We start from the raw sequence: 16,992 nt of genomic DNA on the forward strand, positions 1-16,992 counted from the left end.
TTAAAAAATACCTTTTTTTCATTCTCATGTCCATTGATTTTTAGAGGGAGGGTAAGGGTGGGTCAAGAGAGAGAAATACTGATCAGTTGCCTCTTGTAAACGCCCCTGCTGGGGATCAAACCCACAACCTTTTGGTGCACATGGGATGACGCTCCAACTAACCAAGCCGCATGGCCAGGGCATTACCTGAACCTTTTCAGTTTATACGTAAGGAAACTGAGTTTCTGAGAGCTGGTGGGACTTGCACAAGGCCAGAGCAATTAAAACATAAAACTGGTACCAACAGGTAGGTAGTACTTATTCAACCAGACGTTTTAATGACTTTTTTCAGCTATATTGAGGTATAATTGGCAAGTAATATTGCAAAATATTTAAAGTGTATCTGATTTGATATTCATATGCATTGTGAAAGGGTCTTCTACACTTCAGTAATTTTCAAGAATGAATATTAAACCTCAGTTTTGTAGTCTTTTGGTTTTTTGTTTTTGAGCACACTACTTGGAAAGTGTGTGTCTCAGCCACGTGCAGTGGAAAGCAAAGCGACTCACCCCCATGGCTGGTTATTTTTCCCCTGTGCTGCTGGGGGCAGCCTGGCATGTTGCACAGATGGGAAAAAAATTTTAAGTCTTTTTTCTCAATGACAGTGAAGTTCTTAAGGGATAACTTTTAAACCACAACCACTTTCTTTTCTGACAGTCGTTGCTGTCTGAGAAGTTCCGTGTCTCTCTCAGCTCTGTGTACCCCCGTTCAACCCAGGAAAGAAGCCCCTTAGTTCCTGTATTTTAGGGAGGCCTCTAGCAAATTCTCTTAATAAATAATGTGCTCCTGTGTAGATGGTTATTATACACCTGATTCTTTTTTATTGGTGAAGAAGCACTTTTAACGTTGGCCTTGAACTTACCAGTGTACTACTGAGCTTGCTGAGGCTACAGTTTTACATTTGACTCCCCCACCCTCTGCCCCATAAATCATTTAACGTCCTCATTTTTTTAAATCTAATTTTCACAACTACAACTCTCATATAAATGTATATCCTGAAAATGAATGCCCTTGGTCCCAAGTATAGTTAAGGAAACAGGGTAAAGGGGGCAGGAAACCGAGCATCATCTCCGAGAAGCCCCAGTCGCAGTGCCGCTGGTCAGTGTCACGCGTGTTGAGTGCAGGCGTTCTCTTCTTTCATGTTGCTTAGAAGCTGGCTGGCTGGTACATGTGTGACTCATCCTCCTCTCACTGCAGAAAACGTGCCCCCCGGCCTGTGTGAGAAGTGCTGGCTGCAGACACAACGAGTATCTGGCATACATCCTTGAATCTGACCTGGAAAAGAAGTAGCCTGAGTATACCTAGAAATAACCTAAAAGTTACTACACTAATAAGTAGCAAAATTGTGTTTGGGGTTTTTCTAGTGTGGCATTGACACTGGCATGTACCGAGTGTTATGCAGGTAGAAATTTTATTTTGTCACCACTCTGCCTTAACGTATTTGTACTTACTTTTCCTTTTCATTGAATTTACTGGGGTGACACCGGTGAACAAAGTGACACAGGTTTCAGTTGCGCAGTTCCACAACACATCATCTGTGCAATATTTTTTCTGATACTTCTCCTTTGGGCAAGGGGAACAAAAAAAAAAATAAGCAAATGGGACTACATCAGACTGAACCTTTTTTTTTGCACAGGAAACCATCAACAAAACGAAAAGACGACCCAGTGAATAAGAGAACATACTTGCCAATACTTCCAATAAGGGGTTAATATCCAACATTTATAAAGAACTTATAAAACTCAACACCAAAGAAACAAGCAGTCCCATTAAAAATTGGAAGAGGGCCTGAATAGACACTTCCCCAAAGAGAACTTATGTGTGTTTTTAAAAAGGTGTGTGAAGCCATTGCCTTACTTCTAGCAGACTACTTGGAAAATGCATATACAAGCGGAGTGTGGTAAGGTGTTGTTGCAGTAAACGTAAACCTCAGATTTTGTCTGTTATCTGAGTGTTTCACTGTACTTTGAAATAGTCCTGAATTCTAATCATTTTATTTCCTACATCAAAATGTACAGTGCATTGTTACGCACTAAAATTTTTTAAAGTTTGAAAGGCAGTATGTGTGGCCGCCAGGTGTTTTCAAAGAGGAAAGTTTCAACTTCTGTGATCAGGGTGTGGTGGTTGGATGAAGACGTGAACACTGGTTCCCTCCTGTTCCAGGATTCATTTGCGCCTGCCAGGAGGAGGAGGAGGAGGAGTACTTCCCTCTCATTTCAATACGTGGAGACACACAGTGTCTGCTCAGCATTTAAGTAGCACCGTGTTAGGTTCTTACCCTTGGGCCTGGGAGCTGGGGGAGGTAACCATGCTACCAAGAAGAGAGTTATTTTTATTTATTATTTGAATAGGCCCTATCTCTAGGGCTGGCTATAGAACCTGAGGACAAGGGTGGGCAGATGAGAGCAAAAGGGAATCTTCAGCATATAATTCTTTCATATTTTTCTAAAACGCCAATGGTACACTTGTCACAGAGTATATTTTACCTGCGATTTCTTCCGATCCTATTTACAAGTGATGAAGAGAGAGACACAAGTGGGTACAAAGTAGGAGGTCCCTCTACAAGCACTGCATCACCTAGACTGGCAGTCGTCACTACGGCTCCAGGAGTCACTAGTTCGTAGAGATAAGACTTGGAAGATGTGTCAGGAATGATTGGCTAATGTAAGAGTTTAAGTACCGTCCTGGCTGGTGTGGCTCAGTGGATTGAGTGCCAGTCCGAGAACTGAAGCGTCGTTGGTTCGATTCCCAGTCCGGGCACATAACATGCCTGGGGGCCTGGGTCAGGTCGCCATTTGGGGGCATGTGAGAGGCAACTGATTGATGTATCTCTCATACACCAGTATTTCTCTTCCTTTCTCCCTCCCTTCCCTATCTAACAAAAATAAATAAAATCTTAGAAAAAATGTTTTAAGGCCAGCACCTAAGAATGAAGTTTAAAACATTTGTTCGTTCATTCATTTGTCCTTAAATTTCACCCATCCCGCAGCCTCCTGTTTTTTGGCAGCCATCCGCTTGTTTCCGGTTTGTTCTGTTTGCTCCTTCGTCTTGTGTTTTTAGATTCCATGTCTAAGTGAAATAACGTGGTATTTGTCTTTGACTTACTTCACTTAGCATGGTACCCTCTATATCCATCCATTTTGTTGCAAATTGCAAGATCTCTTCTTTTTTTATTGCCGAGTAATAGTGCATTGTGTTTATATACCATATCTTTATTCATACACCTATTGGTGGACAGAGTAAGTGAATAATAGATAAACAAGTAAGACTTAGATTCATTACAGAAAAGTAGGGGCCTACTCAATCACCTTCCTACACGTTTTCTAGGCAGGGAAGAAAGAGGAGGAGCTGGGACTGATTTGCTGGGGAGCGTGGTCGGAATGCATCCAGGGTGCCAGAGTGTTAAAGAAGCTGGCTGTCTCTGGCGTAGACTGTGGACTGGACTGTCCCACAGGAGCAACAGGGGTGGACAGCACAGCCTAGTAGTGTTAACAGCATGAGTTTGCCTTTGGGGCTCCAGTCTCCCTGACCAGTTCGTTCCCTCCTTCCTCCCTGGTGTCACGGTCTTTCTCTCAGTTACGGGTGTTTGTGGTGGTCACTGGTGTGTTGAGAGTGAAGGCTCTGGGTTCAGACTCCTGGGTCAGATGCTGGCTCTGCTTCTTTGGCAGCTGACTTAAAAACAGGGACAACATTCGTGTGTACTTGTATAGGGGGATTGAGAGGATCGAGTGACTACTGACATGTGAAGGGCCTAGAACACCGTCAGGCACACGGTGAGCACTCAGTATGCATTAGTTATCACTGTATGACCCTGTTTACTTAGAAAGCATTTCTTTTGCCCTCTCTCCGTAACTCCTGTGTAGGGAGAATAGACACTGACCTGGGTGAACGAGCGAGTAAAGACTTGCCTGTTACCTTTAGGAATTGTTGGTTAATAATGTAAAAGCATCTCTGTGGGTTCCTTTCCAAGATAAGGCCACATAGGCAGAGAAAGCACTGATTAAATTAAATCCCACGTGACCTGCCTACCCCGTTTCAAATAGGATTTTTAATCTTCCCTAATGACCGGTTTCTGCCTGGGATTCACAGAAAGGGTTGTTTTGTACCAGGAAACAGTACAAGCAGCATACACACTTAAACAAAACAAGTGTCTGAAACAGTAGTTCCACTAAGCGTGGTGACCTCTTACTTTCTGTCTCGTCCACTGCGCTTTGCTTTCCTAAAAATGCTGCTGGCAATGCATGAAATTTCACGACCTGTTAATGGGTTGTCCCGAAGTCGGGGAAACTGCGTTAGATAGATCACTTTGCCTTGTCCAGAAGCAAAGGTGGCGGGCGGGTGGGGGGGGGTACCATTGATGATGACGGATAATTCCCTGCCTTTTCAGCCTCTCTCCTAACTTCCCCTCATAGTGGAACTGGAATTCCCCAGCTTTAAACACACACACACACACACACACTCACTCACTCACTCACTCACTCACTCACTCTTAAACGCCACCTATCTGTTTAGTAAGGCCAAAGTGTGTGTTATTTAAAAGGCCTTTAAATGTCACTGTACTTCAGGTTCACTTTTAGCACACGAGGAACATTAAGAATATATAAAACTCCTGTTACTATGAGATAGGGTCCAATAATCATTTTCAGTGAGCATTTTAACGTTAGGTGTGATAGTAGAAACAGATTTTTTCAGATTGTGACACCTAATTTCTGCTGTACCCACCCCTCCCCAGTTAATTAAGAAATTCAACAGTGTCTTGTAGAAAAATGATTTATCGTTCGAGCGGAGCTCTGGAGAACTGCGGCTTTGTCCTGAGCTGTCCGTGGGCTGTGGCTTGTTCCTTCTTGGCCAGCACCACGTGTTTGGGACCTGACTGCTGAGGGCCGTTCATGCTCTGTGACCACGGAGCTGAGCACACACCCCGTGCTGACCCCTGACTCTGATCCCATTAACTGAGTCACCAGCCAGACCAAATCTGAAAGATCAGCAGCCAGATCCTTACCAAGTTTACCACCCAGAGCTTTCCCTGGTTAGAAGCCCTTGCTTCGCACGCGCTCTGTCGCGTGCCCAGCTGCACGGTGCCTGGGTCAGCCTCGCATCCCTGGCCCCACGCAGCCGCCAGGCCGCCCTGGCTCAGGGGAGGTGTCCACTCCGGCACCGCCTCCCTCTTCCTCGCAGCTCTGAACGTTACATTCTCGTCTTTTCCTGTTCCCCATTCAGGTCGTAGTCTGTTAATGCCATACACGTGTCTGTCGGATTTTTTTTTTCTATATTTCAGGTAAATGTCTTTCTTAGTTTTTCTCTTCCCTCTTTGTTCAGTGTTGGAGAGCCTCCAATGGCGCTAGTCATAGCTGCTAAAGAGTAGGTACATAATCATCATCAAGAAAAAAAGAACACAATATACTTAAAGGTACAATAAGGATTGTGACTAGTGTCATCAACTTTCAAGTCTCCTAAGTGTCTTATGCTGGTTCATGCTCTTCTGAAGAAACCTTTCTACACGTTGCATACAGAAAAGTAATTATTCTTTGTTCATGCTATTCTTTATATAATTATTAGTATTGCAACACAGTTGTAATAGACATTTGATTTCAGGTATTAGTATTACACAGTGTGAGTGAAGTAAGTTCCTGTGGGATGACCAGGGTTGTGACTGTCCCTAACAGCACCATTGCTGGGGAGGAGTAGCTCCAGTCCTCAGTCACCAATGGCAATACATTTGGGGAACATTTGGGGACTACTTAATGTCAGTGTTCCTTTTCGCCATGCTTTGTTCCTGGGAAGAGGCCATTTAAAAGTCATCTAAGTGCTACTGGTGTGCCTCCATATATTCAGCAGTAAATTAAAATGGAAATCATAAGGGAAAGTCAGCGGATTCTGCAGTAAGGATATGGTTCGGCATGCAATTTGAAATGACAGATCACTTCCTTCTGTGTGTGTGAGTGCTGACGCCAGTCTCTTGGTCTCTCAGACGTCAAGTTTGCTGCTCTTGGACACTGTTACTGCTGAGGGACAGGTGATCTCGGAAGGCCGGGGCCTTTCCCTGATGGAGGTGGTGTCCCAGGTGACCCAGGACACAGTCCCTCCACTCTGGCCATGTGGTCACATGTGCTCTTGTGATGAGACACATTGTCTTTTTTATTAAACTGGGAAACAAAAGTCAGAAAAAATGTTTAAAAAGGAAGGTTCTTACATTTTCTGTTAGCTGAATTTTAAGCAGAATTTTTAAAGTATTGGCTCTTGATGAGGGCCTTTTGGTTTTATCTGTGCTGACCTGGTATCCTTTCTTTGGTAATGATTAACTAGCAACACTTTAAATTTGTTCTTCATTTTAGATCTCAGGGCATGAGTGCATATCTCTCTTTTTGGCTTGAGTTTAGTATGTAGTCTGAAACTATTATGCCAAATGTAGCAACCTAATGGCAGCTGATGAGAGTGAAATCATGGTAGGGGGTCCTTGAGTGACCTTGAACTTGCACATATGCTAAGGGTATTGTTACCAAAGAGATACAAAAGAAATTACAATTTTTTGTGTGGGTCTATACGAGTCAAATAGGTTAACAGAATTCCAGCTCAGCGTAGTGCACAACTTTCGAAACATGACATGACTTTGAAAAAATTTAACTGATGTTCAGCTTTGAGATACAAAAGCACACATAGAATGAAGTGATAAAGTACAATTTGTAGAAAATTGTCAAGGTCTGAGACAGGATAAGACAGAGCCCTCGGGTTTTGGCAGTGCTGCCTCAGTAGCCGCCCTGGGGACGAAATGAGTAAGCGAACCCAAGTGAGGGGGGACCTTGCCCCCGCCAGTCCACCACATCAACCGGGGATGCCGGGCTTTCACCTGGCACATGTCGTTGGGCTTTCCCCTGAGATTTCATTCAGGGGAGAAAAGGGCCCCGGTGCTGACGGACCGTTTGAGAACCGCGGCCCTGACCGACCCAGTTGCACCTGTTAGGCCGCATGCTCAGAACACCCAGTGCCCTGGAGTCGGCTCACAGGAGGGAGCTGGAGGCGCAGGTCAGCTTCCCCACAGTCCTGCGTGTGCGTGGGTGTCAGTGTCATCATCCTGCAAGGCTGAGGGGAGCAGTCGGAAGAGCCTGTGCATAAACACGCTGTTTTCTGAGTTGGGCTCCCAGAACCCAGGAGGCTTGCTTAGAAACCTCATGCACATTGGAGAAAAAAAAATAAAACCCTTTCTATCAAAGTAAGACAATTTTCCATACCTGTTTGTGATATTCGAATTTTAACTTTATACAGCGTGATAATGGGGTCACCCCACCCCCAGCCCTTTGGACTAAAGAAAATTCACTGGTTAAAACAGATCATGGGAAGCCAGTAGGATTTTCTGAAAGCTCACAGAATCCTAGCTTGGATATATAAGGAACCAAGAACTAGGGGAAGATGATGACATCATTGTGAATACATTTCTGAAACTGTTTCTGAGTTTCCTTTTTTTAATTCCTTATGGAGACTAAAGGGGTTGGAGGCGGGTGCAGAAAGCCAGCGCCCAGTCCTCCTCAGGGAGCGCGTTGCTGGCCTGCCCCTGTCGTGCCGTGAGGACCCCTGAGCATGTGTGTTCATACACTGCTGAAGTTAGTTTTTGGTGAGACTTTTTTTGGCAAAGAGAAGCGTATGAGGTCGTTGACGCGCTGCCTGGAGCATTGTAAGCAGTGAGTGAACGTCAGCATCCTCGTCCCTTCTTGTTCCTCCTCCTGTTTTCAGCGGCGTATTTTGTGTTTTCCAGCCGCAGCATCTTTGACTAATGCTCACATTCAACCTCACGCCCTGCGTTTTTCAGCTTCTGAAGTTCTGGAGCCTGAGCTCTTCTCTCTCAGGGGAGGCCAGGCAAACCCAGACTGTGTCCTGAATGGGTGTTAGTGTTCTTACTGCTTCGGGCTTCAGCAGTAACCAAAGACAAGATAACTGAATAATAAAGGAAGATGGCAGCAGCCATAATCTGCTGTTAGGTTCTGGTGGCAGGAAACACAGCTTTCCAGCTTTGCAAAGTATAGAGAATAGTCTAGAATGCTGGTTATCATGTTGATGCCTGGTCTTCACCCCAGAGATTCTGAGTCCAGTCTTAGGTCATTCTGATGCACACGGTCCAAGGACTGTGTATTAAAACCCTCCAATTCTAGAGAGATCAGTTACACCATTGTTCCATTAATCTTGGTTAAATTTCTTGATTGAGCGTCAGTGTAGCACAAAGATTAAATGTCTTCTGAGATTTTTTTTTTACTACTTGGTAATTGTGAGCCCCCAAACCGTGGCTCAGAATTCTTGGCTTAATAATATGTGTACCATGCCTATATACCGATGTGTAACTCTTAGGCATTCATAACACAGAAGAACTTGGGCTGTGGTGTGAGAGTCATTTGTAAATTTCCAGTGTCGACATCGTAATTTCTTTCTTCATTGACATTGCCTGGTGAAGAAGTCAGATCTGTGGTGTGTTCTCCTTGTGGTTTCCGTAGTGTTAGGCAGAATGCTGCAGAAAAAAAACGAACCCTTTCTCTAGTTTTGACTCACTCAGGAGTGGAGTGTCTCTCTTCTTTCAGAGATGGGATGTAAGAGGCATGCCCTGAAAGTGGCAAATCAGACTTCCACACGCATTGCCCTCACTTAGCCAATAGCTGGCTCAGAACTTGTATATCACGATGTGCAGTTTCATTCATCAAGGGGATTTCAGGCTCCGGCGGCAAACAGCCCGGGTCTCGGGCGACTCCTGGGCTTTAGACTTCTCGCTGACTCCTCCACAGAAACAAGGCCATGCGCCTGCCTTCAGAAGAATTATTGGTAATCCAGGTAAGGAGAAACTGAAAAAATGGTTCCTTTTTTCCTCTTGGGTAGATTTGAGATTTTAGAAAAAATTAGTCCTCTCTTTGAGAGGAGCGCAGAACTGAAGTTTTTTTCTCCGGTTCGCTTTATAACATTACTCAGTCATCATCCTTTTGATGGGAAATCCATTCTCTTTAAAATGCAGTCTCATTTTTAAATGTTAAAGTACAGGATTCCATTTTCCTTTCAGGGCATGAAATTTTAAAACTGCAATGCCTATAGTTGCTAAGATACTAATTACGCATAAGTTCCTGGTTTAGAACTGAAGTCTTGTATTTTTAGGAAGTATGCTTTAAAAGTTGGGCAGAGGGGAAATCGTTGTCTGAGCTTGATTTATGAGGCAATGATGCTACATATTGTCAGCCTTTTCCCTGAATTAAAGACCAAATTCTGAGGCCTGCTGCTTAGTCTGTTCCGACCTGGGATCTCCTCTCTGCCACTTGTGTCTCCATCTGTTTTCTCACCGTGGGATCAGCTCCGGGGCCTCTCGGCGTGTGGTTTAGTCTGTGTCTATTCAGCGCAGTGGCATTTTCCTTGAAGCAGTGACTAAGGCTTCTTGGATGAATTCTCTCTTTGAAAGAGGTGGTGGAATTGCATCAGAAAGACAGACAGTAAATGGCTCCCCCTTCCTGTAATGACCACATGTGAAAGAAGGCATTAATTCTTGTTTTGAGAAAATGAGAAGTGTGGAGTTCATGAAAAACTCCCCTTTTTATCATTAATGAGCCAGATCTGAATGTTGAAAACCAGGATCACTTTTTGCTATCTAAGTTAAGTGTTACAGAGATACAGCTTCTCACTCCATATTCTGTGTGGAGTAACCAATGATCTTGAATTCAAAAAGAGGAAATAGTGTTGAATATAGGGTAACAATATAGCTATTGTTAGTGCCATAAGCCTAAACTAATTTCTTTATAGTACTCTGTGTTAATGTATTTCTTAGATATGTTGCTTATTTGTCCTTCAGGATTTGATTCTCAGTGTGGCAGACTAAGGCTAGAAGGAAACTCCCATAGGTCATCCAAGCAGGGCTTCCCATGGGAACAGTACCGCCCCCTAGGGGACATAATAGATATTGGGAAGGGTGTTTGCTTCTGTTGATACAATGAAGGTCATTTTGTGTCAAGAGTCGGAGATTTCAGATGTTTCACAGTGGAAAAGACAAAGAAGTGCTCTGTGTCCCGCATGACTTTCAGCTGCCCTGTTGGATATTTACGCAGTGAGATATTAGTCTGTAATTATCTGAGCATAGGTCTATTTTACATAAAAACACAGAATAACTTGTGCATACTTTCAATATATATAGAATATATTCATTTTCATTCTGTTGTCCACCTGTGTATGTCTCTCTCCTCTTTTTCTCATACTTTCAACACGGAAGGCTTCTGATTCGATCTCTTACAGTCCACACTTAAAATCTTTATAAGTAACTTACAAGCATCTGTTTTATAGTTAATTGAACCTGAAACTTGATAACATATTGAAATACATAGTTTTATTATAAATTGCTTTTTTAGTTTCTCTTTTACATTACACTTAGGATACTGATATTTTAAAAATTACGTGTGTACTTGTTAATATTTATTAATGAATCTTCTTTCAGAATGGCAAATAGGGCATTACAGTATTTTTTGGTTATAAAAAAGGGCTTTGGGAATAGTAAGGTTTTGAACCAATAATCCAGTCCCTTGCTATGCTTTTTGGAAGGACAGTATGCAAATCATCTGGACGGGCAGGATGTTTATCTTTTTGTGAAGTTCTCCAGAAATTTCACATCCCTGGTTAATACGCTTCAGTATCTTGAAGTCTTCCCATTTAGCTAGCTCTTCCTTACCAGTGCTTCTAGGAGTGTTCAGTATGTCCTCTAAAAACACCATGAGCTTTGGTTTCTCCCACCCTGTCCCGAAAACTAGCAGAGCAGCTAAAACCAGACACGCGTTTTCCTGGACAGTCGGCACCATGTCTCCGTACCATGAACGTGTTCTACGTGTGCCGTCTCACACCTCCGACTGTGCGGTAAACACAGCACCTTGTGGGTGAGGGGCTGGGTGTGTTGCAGAGTCGAATCATCCAAGTCACAGGGCACCTGCATGTGGTGTTCTAGGCTAGTGCTTGCTGGGCACTCCCATTTTTAAATTCATGGACTTTTTCTTGGATTGGTATTTCTTCTGGGAGTACTTGTACTTGTTATGTGGATATAATGATTGCTTCTCATGTATTTCTAGAGACACTAATAAAAGTTGTTTTTTTGAGTTTGTTTTAGAATATCTTTGCTCACTTGAGTTTTCTGTTTTACAACTTTTGGGTATTTTGTTTGTCTTGGTTTTCCACTCTCGTGTTGCAGGTTTCCTTTAAATGTGTATTTATCTCGGATGGATCACCCACAGAAAGACAAGGGGGCAGTGAGGCTGACCTGGGGCTCTGTGCTCACGGGAGCACCTGGCAGACTCCCCCTGCTGGTGCGGTGCAGCCCCTGATGTGCGGGGGAGCCACTGCGTGTCCGAGTGAGGAGGGCTTGGCTGTGGGGTGCTCAGAACCACACCAGCCGTTTAGTCCTCACCAGGCATTTGTTCAGTGTCTATAGAGAACTGTCTTCTTTTAAAGTTTTTGCCTGGGGACCTATAACATTTGTTGTTTCTTACAAAGACAGGGGTTAGGCCTGGAAGGAACAGTTGTTGATACTGAGACTTTCCTATTAATCATCTCCTTTCTCCCCTCCTAGTCATCGTTGTGCTGTATTGGACTTGCTGTTTCTGAGCCCCTTGGGGGTTTCCCTGGCTCTGTCGTGATCTCCTTCCTCAGCGCAGCCTCTCAGAGACTCTCCGGGGCTGGAAGCAGCCTCTGCTCAGCCTCCTCAGTCAGTATACTTCATCATTTTCTGGCTCCCTGACATTTGTTGAAATTTCTCAGCCCTTGATTGATAGCATTTTTATTGTGGTGGTTGTACATACTTTTTATAACTGCCATGGGATCTTTTGTGTGCCCTGACCATCATTTTAAAATGGTGTCTTAGTCAATTTAGGCTACCATGACAAAGTACCGTAGACTGGGTGGCATATGAACCACAGGAATTTACTCCTCACAGATCTCGAGGCTGGCTCCTCAAAGGCCGTCTTCTTGCTGTGTCCTCACATGGCAGAAGGGACAAGGGAGTTCTCTGGGGTCCCTTTTATAAGGGCACCAATCTCATGCATGAGGGCCCCACCCTTAAGACTTAATCACCTCTCAAAGGCCTCATCTCCTAATACCGTCACACTGGAGGTTAGGATTTCAACAGATACATTTGGGAAGAGGGGCCCAGGCTTCCAGTCCATAACAAATGAAGGTCCTTCCTCTTCCTGATTCGTCAAAAGTATATCAGAAGAATTAAATCAGAAATACTTCTAGCCAGGCATTTAGCCAGGGAAAAGATGAGATGAGGTCAGAGTAACTGCAGTGGGTGTTGGGGTTTGGGAAAACTAACCCTCAGAATAACGTGGCTGGGCAGAAACAATGAGCTGACATAATTATACAAGTACACGCCTTCCAGCTGTGGAGGCTGTAGTCGTTAATCATACCCCCCTACACACATACACACTTAGGATGATGTTCCAGCTTTGTTGCTAGAAGAGTAGATGCAGCCTGTAAAACATCCACCGTAGCCATTTAAAAAAATTACTGAAAGAGGTGGTAGTTGTTTCTAATCTTTAACACAAATATAAACGTAGATATGCTTGCTTTTTAGTTTCTCCGCCCTTGGGCACCGGAGTGGGTGAAAGAGCCTTCTGTGCCTCCATTTCTATAACTTCTGTTCCTTAGGAAATAGACCCTCACACTTCTCCCCTTTCTTAAAAGAAGCATCTCATATTCTCCCTTCCCATTTTGTTTGTAAAAAAAAAAGAAAAGAAACCCCTCCAAATTCTTGATTATCCCCTTTTCTTGTATTTCTCGTGTAGTTCCTGAAAGTGTCTAATAGGTAGTATAAGAAGGGAAAAATCAGGTGTTAACCAGTTAGTCCTTTAACTGTCCTGACACTAGTGGCTTCCATTTGTGTCTCAGAAGAAACTCTGAATTGATGTTTCCAATCTTAGTGTTCCCTCATTTTACTTAGGAAAAGTAGCTTTTTCCCCTGTGAAAAAACCACTGGTGATTGTCGCCATAGGTCTGAAGCCAGTTGCCCCAACATGGTGGAACCGGAAGCAGACTCTTCTTAGGACTACCCCAATCTCTGGTATAGTAATAAAAGCCCAAATCTTTCCCTGGACTTTGCAAAGTAGTAGTGTTGAGTATTAATCATCCTTCATGTAATGGCTTAGAGGCAGTTGAAGAAAGTAAAGATGCCCTGGTATCTGACCTCTGTATCCTGTAGGTTATTTACTGGCCTACAGCCTTCAGGACGGGTCTGGATCAAAGGCCTGGGGAGACCATGGCCCTGGCAGCAGATACGGAGGAGAACAGGGAAAGTCCTGAGCCCCAAGGATGTGAGCTCCGGGGCAAGCAGAGCACGCTTGCAATTTTATTTCTGGCCAGAAGAAACACCATCAGCCTGTGCCAGGTGCCCTTCTGCCCAAATCCACTTTCTCCTGTTACCAGCTGGAGGTGAGGAATATGTTGGGTGTAGATGGTCAGTTGTCCACTGAAAAAAATTACTGGCCTAAAAGGACACTCAGACTGTGGGATTTTAGGGTACTCCTGCCCTGGTGTTCTAGCACCTGGCGTGACAGTTGACTGTCATTGTTAGATGACAAAAGTGGCAAGTCCCTTTTTTTCCTCCAGAGGAAAAGGAATGAGGACGGCCATGAGAGTCATCCGACCGAAAGCCATTCAGACACGGTCCCCATTGGATGGGGTCAGGACTGCCAGGCAGATCCCGTTCTTCGGGAGGATGTGAGGGTGTGAGGACGGGGAGCCCTGCCAGCTTTCCCTTCTAATCGATGTTAGATGTACAAGCGGTACAGCGCACCGGTGTTGGGTGTACGCTCCGTAACCAAACCCTAGTTAACGAGCAGGACATTCCTTTCAGCCAAGTCCGCTCACACCCCTAGTCAGTCAGCCTCTACCCCCACCGGCACACACTTTCTGCTTTGTGTCACGATAGATCATTTTTCCTCTCTTTGAACTTTGTATAACAAATCATGGAGCAAGTACTCTCCAGTGTCTGGCTTCTTTCACACTCAGTTATATAGTGCGTGTATCGGTCATTCCTTTTTCCTTTATCGCTGGGTAGTATTCTGTTAATGTGAACAGACTAATTTGTTGATCCATTTTCAAATGAACAAACATTTGGGTTGTTTTCAGCTTTTCGGCTATTACCAGTATTAATTAGGCTGCTGTGAATGAGTTCTTATTCTCATTCCTTTTTTAGATTTAGGCTTCATTACTGGAGCACATAATAGGTGTATGTTTATGTTTATAAGAAACTTCCAAGCAATTTTCTAGTGATTGTACAATTTTAAATCCATGCTGGCAGTGGCTGTGAAGGAGTCTCTCACAGCCATGGATGTGAAGGGGTCTCTCATTGTGATTTTTGATTTGCATTTCCTTCATGACTAACATGTTCTTATCGGCCATTTGTATGTCTTCCTTCTGGAAGTACCTGTCGAATCTTTGGCCCGTTTTTAACTTTCTTCAGATATTTTTAAATTGGATTGTTTTATTATTACTGTTTGGTAGAATGTATGTCTGTATATTCTGAATACAAATTTTTGACAGAAATTTGGAAGGCAGATATATTCTCCCAGTCTATGGCTTACTTACCTTTCATTTTCTTAAAAATGTCTTTTTATGAGGAGAAGGTTTTCATTTTGAAGTAAGTTTAAATAATCAGATTTCCCCCTATGTTATCAGTACTTTTGTTTTCTAAGTGAAGATATTCTTCTGTGTTTTCTTTTATCTTTTTTTTTTAATGGTTTTTACTCATTTATTTTATAGAGAAGGGAAGGGAGAGAAATGATGTGAAAGGGACACATCGATCCATTGGCTGCCTCTCATGGGCCCTCCTGGGACGGAGCCCGCAACCCAGACATGTTCCCTGATCTTCAATCCAACCAATGACCTTTCGTTTTGAGGGACAGTGCCCAACCCACTGAGCCACATGAATCAGTTTTATTTTAGAAGGCTTATAGTTTTAACTTGCATGCTTTGGTCTGCGATCCATCTCAAATGAATTTTTGTGCACTGGGTAAGGCAGCGGTCAAAGTTCGTGTTTTTGTCAATGTTTTCCCAGTTGTTCCAACCTGAAGTGTTGAAAGTACTTGTCTTTCCCTGTGGAACAGCTTTGTTGTCTTTGCTGAAAATCAGTTGTCCGTGTACACGTGGATCCATTTTAGAGGGACCTACAGAGTGTGTGTACCGGCCCCGTGTGGCGTGCACTCTAGTCTAGCAAACAACAGTTCACACTGGTCAACCTCAGTGAGCCTCGGGTGGCTGGCAGTCTAGAACTTTCATATCATGGGGCGCTTGCGTCAAAGATCCCTCACAGAGCTGCAGGGGGCATTTCTTGCTTGTTTATAAAGCCGAGACGGCTGAGGCTGCCAGAGGTTCCAGCATTCCCACGTTAAATGTAACGTTCTTAATCGGCACAGAAATTCATTGTCAGATCTGTGAGGTCCAGCCTGGGCCTGCGGGCAACTTCAGAGAGAAGCAAGCATTTGAACTTGGCTTTTTTTATTTGAAAACTTGGATATGGGTGGATGCAAAATGCCTCCTTTGGAACTCACTGTATTAAGGATGGGTCAGCCAAAAAATATTACTGTAAAGAATGAAAATTTTCGTAATGTGAAGAAGGTTGTGAATGAAAATTATTTTAATAACTTTTGCATAGTGTATGCAAAAAATAGATCTGACTTTAAACAAGTCTATGACTAGAATCTTTTATATATTTTATTGATTATGCTATTACAGTTGTCCCATTTTCCCCCTTCATTCCCCTCCATCCTGCACACCCTCTCCCACCCACATTCCCTCCCTTCAGTTCATGTGTCACAAGTTCTTTAGCTTCTACATTTCCTTTCCTGCACTACTCTTGCCCTCCCCCTGTCTATTTTCTACCTACCATCTATGCTACTTATTCTCTGTACCTTCTCCCCCCTTCTCCTCCTCCCACTCCTCTGTTGCTAACCCTTCTTGAGATCTCCATTTCTGTGGTTCTGTTCCTCTTCTAGTTGTTTGCTTAGTTTGCTTTTGCTTTTGTTTTAGGTGTGGTTGTTAATAATAACTGTGAGTTTGCTGTCACTTTACTGTACATGTATTTCATCTTCTTTTTCTTAGATAAGTCTCTTTAACATTTCATATAATAAGGGCTTGGTGATGATGAACTCCTCTAACTCGACCTTATCTGAGAAACACTTTATCTGCCCTTCCATTCTAAGTGAAAGCTTTGCTGGATAGAGCAATCTTGGTTGTAGGTCTTTGGTTTTCATGACTTGGAATACTTCTTTCCAGCCCCTTCTTGCCTGTAAGGTCTCTTTTGAGAAATCAGCTGACAGTCTGATGGGAACTCCTTTGTAGGTGACTGTCCCCTTATCTCTTGCTGCTTCTAGGATTCTCTCCTTCATTTTAATCTTGGCTAATGTAATGATGATGTGCCTTGGTGTGTTTCTTCTTGGGTCCAACTTATTTGGGACTCTCTGAGCTTCCTGGATTTCCTGGAAGTATATTTCCTATGCCAGATTAGGGAAGTTCTCCTTTATTATTTGTTCAGATAGGTTTTCCACTTGTTGCTCTTCCTCTTCTGGTACCCCTGTAATTCAGATGTTGAAACGTTTAAAGATGTCCCGGAGGTTCCTAAGCCTCTCCTCATTTTTTGGAATTCTTGTTTCTTCATTCTTTTCTGTTTGGTTGTTTCTTCCTTCTGGTCCCCACTCCATTGATTTGAGTCCAGTTTTCTTCCCATCACTATTGGTTTCCTGTACATTTTCCTTCATTTCACTTAGTGTAGCCTTCATTTTTTTTCATCTAATTTGTGGCTGAATTCAACCAATTCTGTGAGCATCCTGATCATCAATGTTTTGAACTGTGCATCTGATAGGTTGGCTATCTTTTTGCCCCTTAGTTGTATTTTTTCTGGAGCTTTGATCTGTTCTTCCGTTTGGGCTTTTTTTTTTTGTCTTGATGCACCTATTACGTGTG

The 16,992-nt window shown here is 43.4% G+C and overlaps 1 long non-coding RNA gene across 2 annotated transcripts in view; it reads left to right on the forward strand.

Moving 5' to 3' along the window:
* Window positions 1–16,992, forward strand: part of LOC119064267 (uncharacterized) — a 143,228-nt gene that overhangs the window by 107,588 nt on the left and 18,648 nt on the right. The gene's annotated exons all lie outside the window — the stretch shown is intronic.

The sequence above is a fragment of the Artibeus jamaicensis genome, unplaced genomic scaffold (genome assembly GCF_021234435.1).
Source record: "Artibeus jamaicensis isolate MK-2021 breed Jamaican fruit bat unplaced genomic scaffold, CSHL_Jam_final scaffold_3307, whole genome shotgun sequence".
Classification (NCBI taxonomy): domain Eukaryota; kingdom Metazoa; phylum Chordata; class Mammalia; order Chiroptera; family Phyllostomidae; genus Artibeus; species Artibeus jamaicensis.